At 35.6% G+C, this 11,704-nt stretch overlaps 1 pseudogene; it reads right to left on the bottom strand.

The window, feature by feature from the left end:
• Positions 1–6,639: 6,639 nt before the first annotated feature.
• Positions 6,640–7,031, bottom strand: LOC123239323 (annotated as a pseudogene).
• Positions 7,032–11,704: the final 4,673 nt, after the last annotated feature.

The raw sequence follows: 11,704 nt of genomic DNA, 5'->3' as shown, positions 1-11,704 counted from the left end.
AAATTATCTTTGATTATAGAAATTTTAAACATTATTTCTGTTCTGTTTTCTTTTGATTTAGATAAAATAATTCTTGTTTTTATTGCATCTTGAATTCTGGTCTTTTCTTTCCCTTTTCAGGATGTCTGCAGCTTTGATATAATTTTACAGTTTTTAATTCATCAATTTTCTCTTTAAATTTTTCATTCTAAAAAAAATTTCATTCTAAGCTCTAATTTTAGTAATCTTTTTATTTACTTCTTTTATTAAGCTTTTCAATTATTCTAGAGATTATTTTAGCTTTTCCATTCTCTATTTTTGTTGTCTTAGTTGTAGTTAGTACAGAATTAGTTTCTTTTGGAGATTTTTTTACCTCATAGTGTTTCTTTATTCTATTAGGATCTCTGCTTACTTATTTATTCAGACATTGTTAATATTTCTGTGGGGATTTCCTTGTGAGAATTGTATTCTTTTCCCTCTTTTTAGTGGCTGTTGATTCTTACTTTAGTTGGCACATTTCTTGCTTTTTTGTGGTGATGAGGCTGATCTGGGCTTAGATACAAGTTCTTATTTCCAGAAATTGTCACCATTCTGCTTTTTTTAAAAAGTGTAACTTATTTATGTTTTTGAATTTATTTATATCAAATGTATTAATATTATTATTCTTTCATTCCTCTAAGAAGATTATTCACTTGTTAATCATTAGTCAAGGACCTTAGATTGAGTGTCAATTGAGAAAATCTTATAAAGTGGCTAAATTTTTTTACTCAGCCCCTTTTGCCTCATTTCCCTCTATTTCATCATTATTAATATGTTTTCATAGGACTAAGGATCATTTTTGTATATTTACATTTGATGAGTCATCATAATTGAAGGAGTTATTACTTAATGACCAACTGTCTGGTTTTGTGTTTCTTTATATTCTTATAGTCATAGAAGGAACCTCAGAAGATATTTAGTTTAATCTCTTCATTTTATTGATGAGAAAACTGAATTCTAGGGAGGTTAACTAACTTGTACACCACCACATAGGTAGTTTGCATTGGAGGCAGTATATGAACCAGGTTCTCTAATTCTTGAAAAAAGACACTTTGGACTCTACCACAATCCTTCCTTGATCAGTTAATTTGTTCTTCAAAGAGAAGATACAGTCTATTTTTGGTAGTGTATTCCAAGCCTTTGTGACTTGCTAGCTACTTCTAGGATTCATATTCCACTATATAGTTTCTGAGAACTCAAGATCATATTCATGCTATGATAAGGCCCCAGAATAGGACTTCTGTGGAAATAAATTTTTGATATATATGTATAATTTCTTTGCAAAAATTTGACAAATAACATTGATGTCTCAGATTGACTACACAGGTTGGCAGATTTATAGAAAGACAGAAAATTTATACATAAAAAAAAAGGAATACAGTGGTACCTTGACACACAAGTTTAATTTGTTCCATGGCCAAGCTCGTAACTCAATTTGCTTGTGTGTCAAATTGAATTTCCCTATTTAGGGTTTAAATGAATGGAAATGCAATTAATCCATTCCGGCCCCCAAAAAAGCACACTAATTTTTTGTTTTATATGCTTATAAATATGAAAATGTACTTTTAAAATAACAAATAAATATATTTATAGATAATAAGAAAGAATGTAAAGAAATACACTTGCTTATGAAATGTTATTTACCTTCAAGGTAAGGTGAAGATGTTGGCGGAGAAAATTTTCATTTTGTGCATTATCGCTTAACTTACTCTCTACACACATCAGTGTTATTGGAAATTTTGGGCCTTTGAACTACATTTCCCAAGAGCCCACTGGCTTCCCATTATTATACGCTGACATAGACAGGGGGATAAAATTGAGGGGTCTGGTGTGGTTAGGGTCTCTTCCTTCCTAGGGCGGCTTGGAGCGGGGAACTTGGGCTGTTTGAACAGGTAGATTAGCCATGAGCACCTGGTTTATTTTGTTACCTTTTTATTCCTTTACTTCTAGTGATTACTAATAAACCTTACAAAAACAATATTTTAAAGTTATTATTTTATATTCATTTTATTTTTTACATATAACGCTACATTTAAATGCAAAATTGACCTTACATCTTACTTATGGTATGTAACTTTATTGCTAAGCTAAAGTGCTATTTTTTACTTAATTATCATTTTCTTTATTGAATTATGACTTTTGCCACACTTAAGTGGCTTCAATAAAAACCTCTCTATGGAAGTTGGTTTCTTCCTCTCTTTCAGAACCTTTTGGTAATGTGTGAAACAAATATCACACAGCTCTAACACAGGACCTGTTGTAACTTTTTCTGTGTGTCTTTTCAATAAACTGTTTAACTTTTTCCCAAATCCTCAACGTTTCCTTAATCTCCCTCTTACTGATTACCTCAGATATTTGCACTCTGCAAGTGACTTAACCCTATTTACCTTGGTTTCCTCATCTGTAAAATAAGTCACAGAAGAAAATGGCAAACCACTCCAGGATATTTGTTAAGAAAACCACAAATGGAATCATGAAGATTCAGATATGATTGGAAAATGACTGGATGATGTGAGTTTTAAAATATTGTGGATGGGGAAACTGCATCCCCCAGTGCCCAGGGGCACTTCCTAGTGCAGGATTGGCTTTGAATGGACCAATCCCTTACTGGGAGACCACACCCCTACTTCCTGGCATGGGATTGGTCTTGAATTGGACCAATCCTGTACTAGGGAGGGACCACACACCTCCCTTCCAGGTGCAGGATTGCTCTATATAAGGACCAATCCCATGCCAAGGAGGGGACTTTTAAATCTAAATAGATTGGGGGTTTAGCAGGGATAGTCAGTTTCAGGCTAGGGAAACTCCGTGGGTTTTTTTTCCCTTTAAAATAAAGTTTTTGAGAAGATCCAAGTCAGATAGTTTTCTTTTGGCTCTTCAATGACAACAACAATACATGGCTAAGTTGTTTTACCTCTGAGCCTTACAGAGATCTCATCTGTGAAACATAGTTAAGGATACCTAGAACATTTCTTTTACAGGGCTGTTGTGAGGTTCAAATGTTATATAAGTACTTTATACATATAAAATATGCTTTAAGTAAATATCACTTATTATTTTTGGTGATTTGGGTGGAAAGAGGCTGTGAAAGTCAATAGTCAACTCAGTTCCTGAATTAAGAATGGAAGCATATAGTAGTCAAAAAGTTTTTTAGAGATTTGGGTCTATTTTGCTTCCTGGGTGAGCTCCCCAGTGATCACAGGTATTCCTTGCCTCTCTTCTACACCTTGAGTGAGTCATAGTCATACTCTCAACTACTATTTCATCTAATGGATGAAACTGAAATTGCTTATGTATAATATCTAAGGATGCTTGGGAAGGGCCATATCAATAGTATTTTGTATAACAAAAGTGAATTCTTACACTACATATTTCTTTTGTATGAACCAAATATATAATTAACCCCTAGCATTGTAAGCATCTCCATAAAGATTAGCATTTGGAAATAGGTCCTGAAAGCTTAGCTCATAGGGCAATTAAAAAAAACAAATAACTTTTTTTTCCAGATTACATGTTGATAATATTTTAATAATTGTTTTCTGATATTTTGTAATCAATATTCTCTTCTTCCCTTTAACCCCTTCCTAAGAAGGCATGTAATATGATAAAGGTTGTACATGTATTATTATAGAATATATCTTTCTATCTTTATATTGTGAAACAAGACACATATTGTTTACACGAGAAAAATTCATGGAGGAAATAAGCTGAAAAATGGATGCTTCAATCTGCATTCAGATTCCATGAGGTCCTTGTTTGGTAGTTATGGTGGTAGATAGCCTTTTCCATCATGAGTTCTTGCAATGTTGATAATACTTAAGTCATTCACAATTGATCATTGTACATTATTGCTGTTATTGGGAGAGGGCAGTTTTAACCATGTTTCTTCCACTTATTTGTATTGATTAGTAGTGTATATTTCAATGCCTTTCTTGTCCCTACAGGGTATATAACATGGGAACTGATACTTATGGCAAAGTCCCTTTGAGAGAATCGTACATTGAGGTAGTGAACCCATTTTCCTAGTTCCTCCTTCCTTCCTTGTTTCCTTGTTTCCTTCCTTGTTTCCTTGTTTCCTTCCTTGTTTCCTTGTTTCCTTCCTTCCTTCCTTCCTTCCTTCCTTCCTTCCTTCCTTCCCTCCCTCTCTCTTTCTGTCCTTTGTATTCTTGCATCAGGAAGCAGAGTTTCAGAGTGAGGCTTAAGGAAAATTCTAAAGGACAAGAGAAGGGATCATATGGCTGACTTAAGAGCTGATGGGTCTAAAAATTTGCTCAGTTTTACATAGCGTTTCCAGAGCTTTCATTACTGCATCATTTCCATTCATATTACCTTTTTGGTCAGTGTATAATTAAAATTTGCTCCCCAGAACTCTCTTTCCCAGCTTCCCTTGTTCCTTCTCATGTTATGTGCTAACATAAGGAATATATAAGTTATGTGTAGCTCCGATCTTTCTCTTCGCAGGAACATGGTTTGAGGAGGTTGGGGGAGTGCCAGGCAGGAGAATTTTTCTCACATGGCTTTACTCAGGGCTTTTATTTTATTTTTGTTCTTGTATTTTTTCTATTTCTAGTGATTATTAATAAACTTTATAAAATATAATACTTGGAGTTATTGGATATTAATTTTAATCTTACATCAGAAACTTAGTTACTCCTACTTCCCAATGTATCAAAAATAAATTCCAGATTAATATCCCTTAATGTTTTTCATCACTGTCTCTTTTTTTTTTGTTCTCACATTATACCTAACTCAGGTCATCTGCTCTAGTCAAACAAACCTCTTACTGTTTACTATACATATATGATTTACTTCTTATAGCCAAATTACCATCCCATGACATGTGCCATTCCATTCCATTCTACCAACATTTATTATATACAAGGCACCCTGTTAGGTGCTAAAAATACAATATTTAAAAATGAGACAGTCCCTGATAGTGACAGGAGTTATTACATGTATGCAAATAAGTGTGATACATGATAAAATATGATGACAGGAAAAGAGAACCAAGAAAAAAGTTCTATGTAATTTGAAGAGGATATTTTACCTATGGGTGAGGCTAAATGTCAAGGAAAGCATCACTTCTTTTTATTTCATATTACATCAATTTCTGCCAAACTATTTCCTTATTCTTTTTTCATAAGTCAGCTCAAAATCATCTCTTCATGATCATTCCAGCAAATTCTGGTGTACCTATATTTCAGTGTACCTATATATGTATATACACACACATATATAGTTTAGTAGGAATACCTACCTAAATTTGAAGAACCATTTAAAACTATTTATTATCTTCAATTAATAACAGAATAAAATAGAATAGAATAATAGAATAATAAGAATTTCCTCCTTGACTGTTACTGAGTTCTCTGCCTTCCAAGTCTTCAAACCAAAATGTAAATATGAACAAAAAATGAAAAAAATATTACAAATATTTTCTAATGCATCCATAGTTTTGTTCATTCTGAATAGATATCGTTAGAGGCAATTTAATTTGTATTACCCTAAACTAACTTTTATATAAAGTATATTAGTATTATTGTACACCTTGAACACCCTAAATTATTCCCAGACCAATTCCTGATGATTATATTTGGCCAACAGCCATTTACCCCAATGCCAATTAAAATAGTTCAATTGTTTTATAAATGAACAATTTAGATCAACAGGTTTGTTACCACATTTTCACTATATCTCCTTTGACTTTCATTTGTTTTTAGATAAATTGTTTTTAAATATATGAAAGTTTTTTGTGACTGATTTGCCATGTTGAAAATGTTTTTGTTGTTTTTGATTGAGGAGCAACAACAAATGACTTCAACCTTTCTCTATTACAGGAGAGAATGGGAAATGAAATAGGTTTGAGTTGTGCTAGCTAGTCTTTCGAAGTGGTATGCTTTGTGTTTATTTCCTTGTGAATGGAGCTGAGAAAAGTGTTGGTAGCCTTGTTCATACAGGGATGGCACCTAGCCAATTTTAGCAGCAGAAACCTAAAAGGGTACAATTTAAATGACTCTTGTCAGTCAAGGTAACAGTAGTGGTCTGAGAAGGCACAGAGATGTGCATAGGTATGATTGTGGTTTTTTTTTTTGTAGTTTAATGTATTTTAATAGCAAACTTATAGAAATAGCACATTAGACAGACAACCTTAAAAGCATGTACTTTGCATGTAGGACAACTCAGTTAGAAAAATATAGTGAATGGCGGGAATCTACAGAATGATAAAAATTCTAGAAACACCATTTAGTTGCCATCAATAAGAAATTTACTTTAAAAAAAATTCCAAATGCTGGCATTGTCCAGAAAAATTTAACAAGTTTATTTATAATTGTTATAAAGTTGAATTGTTAACTTATTTCCAGAAATATTTTTTGACTGCATTAATGCTTTCTGTACTCGCATTTATTTTCAAAATTCACACACAAATGAAAATGGAAAGAAAAAAAAAAACGACTTGCCAATACCTGATTCTGTCTCTCATTTTTCCATCCGCAATCATATAATTAGGTACCTTTTGACCCCATGGGAAAAAAATGTCCAAAGTTTAGAATTACTAATAACAGGAATAAGAGATTTTTTTTCTGTTTTGAAAATGAAGAATGTTTCCCATCTTGGTGGAGTTTAAGCACCGTCTCCACGTATGCAGCATGCTAGCTGGATATCTTTTGGCACCATTGTGACACGTTTGGCGTGGAGAGCACATAGGTTGGTGTCCTCAAACAGGCCAACCAGATAGGCTTCACAATTGCGGCACCCTGGAAGCGCAGATACATTTTGAAGTCCTGAGCAATTTCACGCACCAGATGCTGGACCGGAAGTTTACAAATCAGAAGTTCGGTGGACTTCTGATAACGTCTGATTTCAGAGAGAGCCACAGTACCCAGCAATAGCGATGTGGTTTCTCGACCCCTCCAGTAGAGGGCGCACTTTTGCGAGCAGCTTTTGTGGCCAGCTCACTTCCTGGGCGCTTTACCACTGGTGGATTTACCTGCAGTTTGCTTGGTACGAGCCATGTTTCCTGAAAACTTCTCTTTAAACATCCCCCTTCTCTTTCTGGTTGGGCTCAGAGCACAAGCGGCGGCCCTAGCGCTGAGGAGGTATCGTGGCAGTGGCAGCTGCGGTGGACGCAAATGAAAGGGTATGATTGTTTTAAATTCAATAAATGTTTATTAAATACTGACCACATTTAAGACTTTTTACTAGGTTCTATTATTATAAAGACAAAAAAATTAAACTCTTCATGTCACCTGGTCCAGTTGAAATGTCACTGGCTTGGGAGTAGTTAGAGGATGTGTGTTCAGTTTTTACCTCTGATACACACACTTCCTGAGTGACCTTGAGTAAATCATTAAATATCTGTGGGTCTTAGTTTTCTCATCTATAAAACTGGGGAGTTGAACTGGATGTATTTCAAGGTCTCATCTATCTCTACCCCTAGAATCCTATAATCTTTCTGTTTAATATTATATGAGGATAGTTAAACAAATTCAAACTAATATGAGGAAAAAGAACCAATAACTTGGAGAACTAGGGGAGGCTTTGCATAGGAATTAAACACCTGAGTTGAACCTTGAATGAAAGTAAATATTGTTCACTTGTTTCAGTTGTGTCTGACTCTTCAGGACTCTATTTGGAGTTTTCTTTGAAAAAAATAATAGAATGATTTGCCATTTCTTTCTCCAGCTCATTTTGCAGATAAGGAAACAGAGGCAAATAGGGGTTATGGGATGTGCTCAGGTCATGTAGTTAGTATTTGAAGTCATTTTTGAGTTAGGGTATTCCTGACTCCAGACAGTGCTTTATCCACTACACCATCAACTGCCCTGAATGAAGGGGTAGAGGGAAGAAGTACATTGTGGCCAGATAGGAAAATCTAGACATAAGAGATGTGATACCTAGTCCAGGAAACAATTGATAGGCCAAGTTGTCTGGAGTGTAGAAGAGTCATGAAAAGGAGTAACAGAAAATTTTTGGGAAGGTAGGTTGGAGCCAGATTGTAGATGGCTTTAGGAATTTTATTACTAGAAGCAGGAGATGCCGAGGGCTGTTGAGCTTGGATCTTAAGAAGATTATTTTAGCAGTAGTGAGGAAAAAAGATTGGGCATGAAATGGGAAGGAAGAGAACCAATTTGGAAGCTATTACAATTAGTGTAGGCAAGAAGTCACTAGGATCTAAATGATGGTTGTGGGACATAATGACCCATGAGAGGAGTATGATTCTTTAAAGGTGGAATTGACTCAACTTCTAAACTGAGAAGGGGATAGGATAAAGTGAGCAAGAGGAAAGAGTCAGAAAAGAAGGTGTCATTTTAGATGGGAAGAAGATTTTCCTTTTGACATACTGAGTTTAGATACTGATGGAGTTCCAGGTAGAGCTTCCAGGTAGAAGGTATTTATTGATGCAGACCCAATGCTACTTTCAGTTGTTTGCAAATGTGTTGATGTAGAGTGGGAAGGAACCCCAGAAAATGTTGAATCCAGTCCTCTTATTTTATAGTTGAAGAAACTGTAGCCCAGGGAGGTTATATGACTTGACTAGTTTGTAATTGTCGAAAGCAGGATTTGAACACAGGTCTTTTTGATTCTTAAGAAGAGTGTTCCACTTAGAGTAGCATCCTTCTTTAGATACAATCCCATCCATTTTTTGCATGCATGCATGTGTGTGTGTGTAGATGTTACATGCACATCCACATAAATTTGACTTGGATGCACCAGGTTCCTGAATGGGAAGGTTATTCTTGGGGCCCTTGAGCATACAGGATGAATTTTACCTTCTGTAAATGTTTGCGCTCTCTTGGAGAGCTGGAAATTCATATGTTCCTTTAAAACTTACCATCCATTTGTTTGCTGCTGTGGGAAAAAAGTTTGCTATCAGGGCCTTGTTATCTGAGGCTCCCCCTCTCCCCTTCCTTTTTGCGTGGCATATACAGTAGAACCATTTTACTCTTAAAACTTCTAGGTAATGGAAAGCAGCCTAGTTGGGAAGATAATTAAAAACAATCAAAGTTCATGTTTAAAACTTGCAGTTTTATTTCTACCCAACAGCATATCACAATGACAGTGTGTCTGGATGTGATCATTACATGTGCCCAGATTAAATGAGTGCATTAGCTGATTGTTTCTGGTATGAAGATAAGCAGAGAAGAGTATAATAATGTTGGCATTTAAGTGGACCTAATTAGGCTTCAAGTTTAACACTCCATTAAGATGAATGGGGGATGGTCCCACCCCTCTTCAGCCTGAGCTTTTGTCTTAGCGTGGATGCATCCTCAAAAGATAGCAGCATGTCAGTTTGCATCCTCATAGTCACCTCTGAGAAGAGGACTAGAAATTTAATTCTTTTAAAATTAAATCTCAGATTCTGGAGACCACAATGAAATCCGTCGAGAGCTCTTAAATCCTCCAAATTCTGCAGCTGCATTAGTAATAAACAAGAATAACAGTAATAATCCTATTTTCCTATGTCTCTAGAACCATTTCACACGAGGAGCTTGGAGCATCCCCTAACACCTTACAATGGAACTACCTCTCTCTGACTTAGTGACACATAGAGAAAGTAAATTTCTTGACCAAAGTGAAACAGCCCATTGGTGGTAAAGCCCAGCAGCATGTCCTCTCTCTTGTCATAGGCTAACATTCCCCAGTGAATCAAGGGCTAATGCTTTCTCTGATTCTCTAAAATCAGGAAAGATGAGCCATGACTATGACACAGTACGAACATATGCCAAGAGTAATGTCACTGTGCTATCACATCAGGAATCGTCATTAACACCCCCCCCACACACACACACCAAAAAAAAAATCATGATTGCTCTAGACCCCATTAGAAGAAAATATAATATTCTCATGCAGAAATTAAAGGTCTTATTAGAGTGTCATGTTCCCTGAAAAAGTGACATGTGCCTCAGGAGCTATCATAGCCCTGTGGGCTTTCCACAGTACTTTTTTGATAATAACCTTTGAGAGGTTAAGTTGATTCTGATTCTTCCCATTTTATAGAGGAAGAGACCAGTGCAACTTTCTGAAAATCACAGAGCTAGTTTAGTGTCAGAATCAGGATTCAAACTCAATTCACTTCCCCTTCAAATCTGGTACATTTTCCATTATGCCACAATACCTCTGAAAGATCAGAGCCAGTGATTTCTAATCTCAGCTGTGTGACTCATTTACCATATGATGGTGGGCAAGTCATTTCATCTTGCTATGTCATGTCTCCTTTTGTTTATCAAATGAAGAGGATGAAATGGCAAGCTTGTCAGACTCCTAGGTACTATGGTGATAGGTACTGATGCTATCTAAACAGACTGAACACAGAAACAGATGGGATGCAGCCTCTTTGTAGACAGACCTACTGCTATGCCCTGTTCCCTCCAAATGGCTTTATTTTTTAAATCTTCAGAACTCGTGGAACAAAGGAGAACTGTTTGATACAAATGAGTCAGACACAGGCATACCCTACGCAATAAATAGGTCCCTGTCCAAGGTTGTATGACATTAGTGACTTTAGTACATTATAACTTCGCCTTTCTGTATTGTCTCAAAATCCTGCTGGGACATCTTTAGACCAGTGGATAAAAAAAAAGGAGCTAGTTGTTGATGAGCTGGGTTAGTGCTTCTGCCTCAATGGAGATAATAGCTCTGAGGATCAGAGCTATTCCATTTGAATATTGTTCCTGTAAAACAAATTAATTTCAATTAATTGAACTTTTTATTAAGTGACAGCTATGTACAAGGCACTACTTTAAGTGCTGGAGACATTGTAATGAATAGGAAAAAGTCCCAACCCTCAAGGATCTTCAATTCCACTGGCCAAGTCACTTAACATTGTATTTTCCAATGTTTTCTTCATAAAAATGAAAATTTTTAAATAGAATCACAGATTGTAGAATTTTAGATTTGGATGGGTTGTTAAAGTCTGCCATCAATGTCACCCCTTGGGCTACAGTCTACTCTGAGAGATATTCTGGGATAGAAAACTCATTATGAAGTTGGCCTGTTTGATGTTTTCAGTAACACTAATTATTAAAAAAAATTCTTTCTTACATTTATACTAAACTCTGCCTTGCTGGCACTTCCACCCATGGATCCTGGTTTTGGCTTCTGAGGAAACAGAGAAAAAGGAAACTCCCTCTTATATATGGGAATTCTTCCATGTACTTGGAAGTAGCCTTATTCTGTGTTTAAGACGGTTCTATGGATTTCTGTGGTTTTAGAGGAAGGCAGCTACATTTCTTCTATTTTCTAAGCACTTTTAGCTGACCGTTTTCAGGCCCACAAATTATTTTTCTCCTAAGACCTAAGTTAGAAAACAACTAAACTTGAGGATTCTCGATTCAATGAGGAGTAGTATGGTACTTGACTGGAAGTTAAGTCTAGTCTTAGGTCTGCCATTTAAGAGCTATTCATGGTCCCTTGGGCATATCATTAGGCATATCCGACTTTTACTTTTCAGGGTGGTTTGTTTTTGCAAAATGAGGAAGGTCTCTAAAGTCCTTTCCTGCTCTGGAATTTTGAGGCAAACTTTTTATTATTTACACTAATGGAGGATAACTTTTTGGTCACTCCTAAACAGTGTATGATTAATATTTACATTTGAAATGTGTCCTTAGACATGCTTTTTAGGAGAATTGCCTTTGTAATGATACAGAAATTTAGCTTAAAAGTGAGTTTGTAATTCTTCTTTTAT

Source organism: Gracilinanus agilis, chromosome 3 (assembly GCF_016433145.1).
Source record: "Gracilinanus agilis isolate LMUSP501 chromosome 3, AgileGrace, whole genome shotgun sequence".
Classification (NCBI taxonomy): Eukaryota; Metazoa; Chordata; class Mammalia; order Didelphimorphia; family Didelphidae; genus Gracilinanus; species Gracilinanus agilis.
The sequence above is the reverse complement of the archived record's forward strand: the minus strand, read 5'-3'. Positions and strand labels throughout refer to the sequence as shown.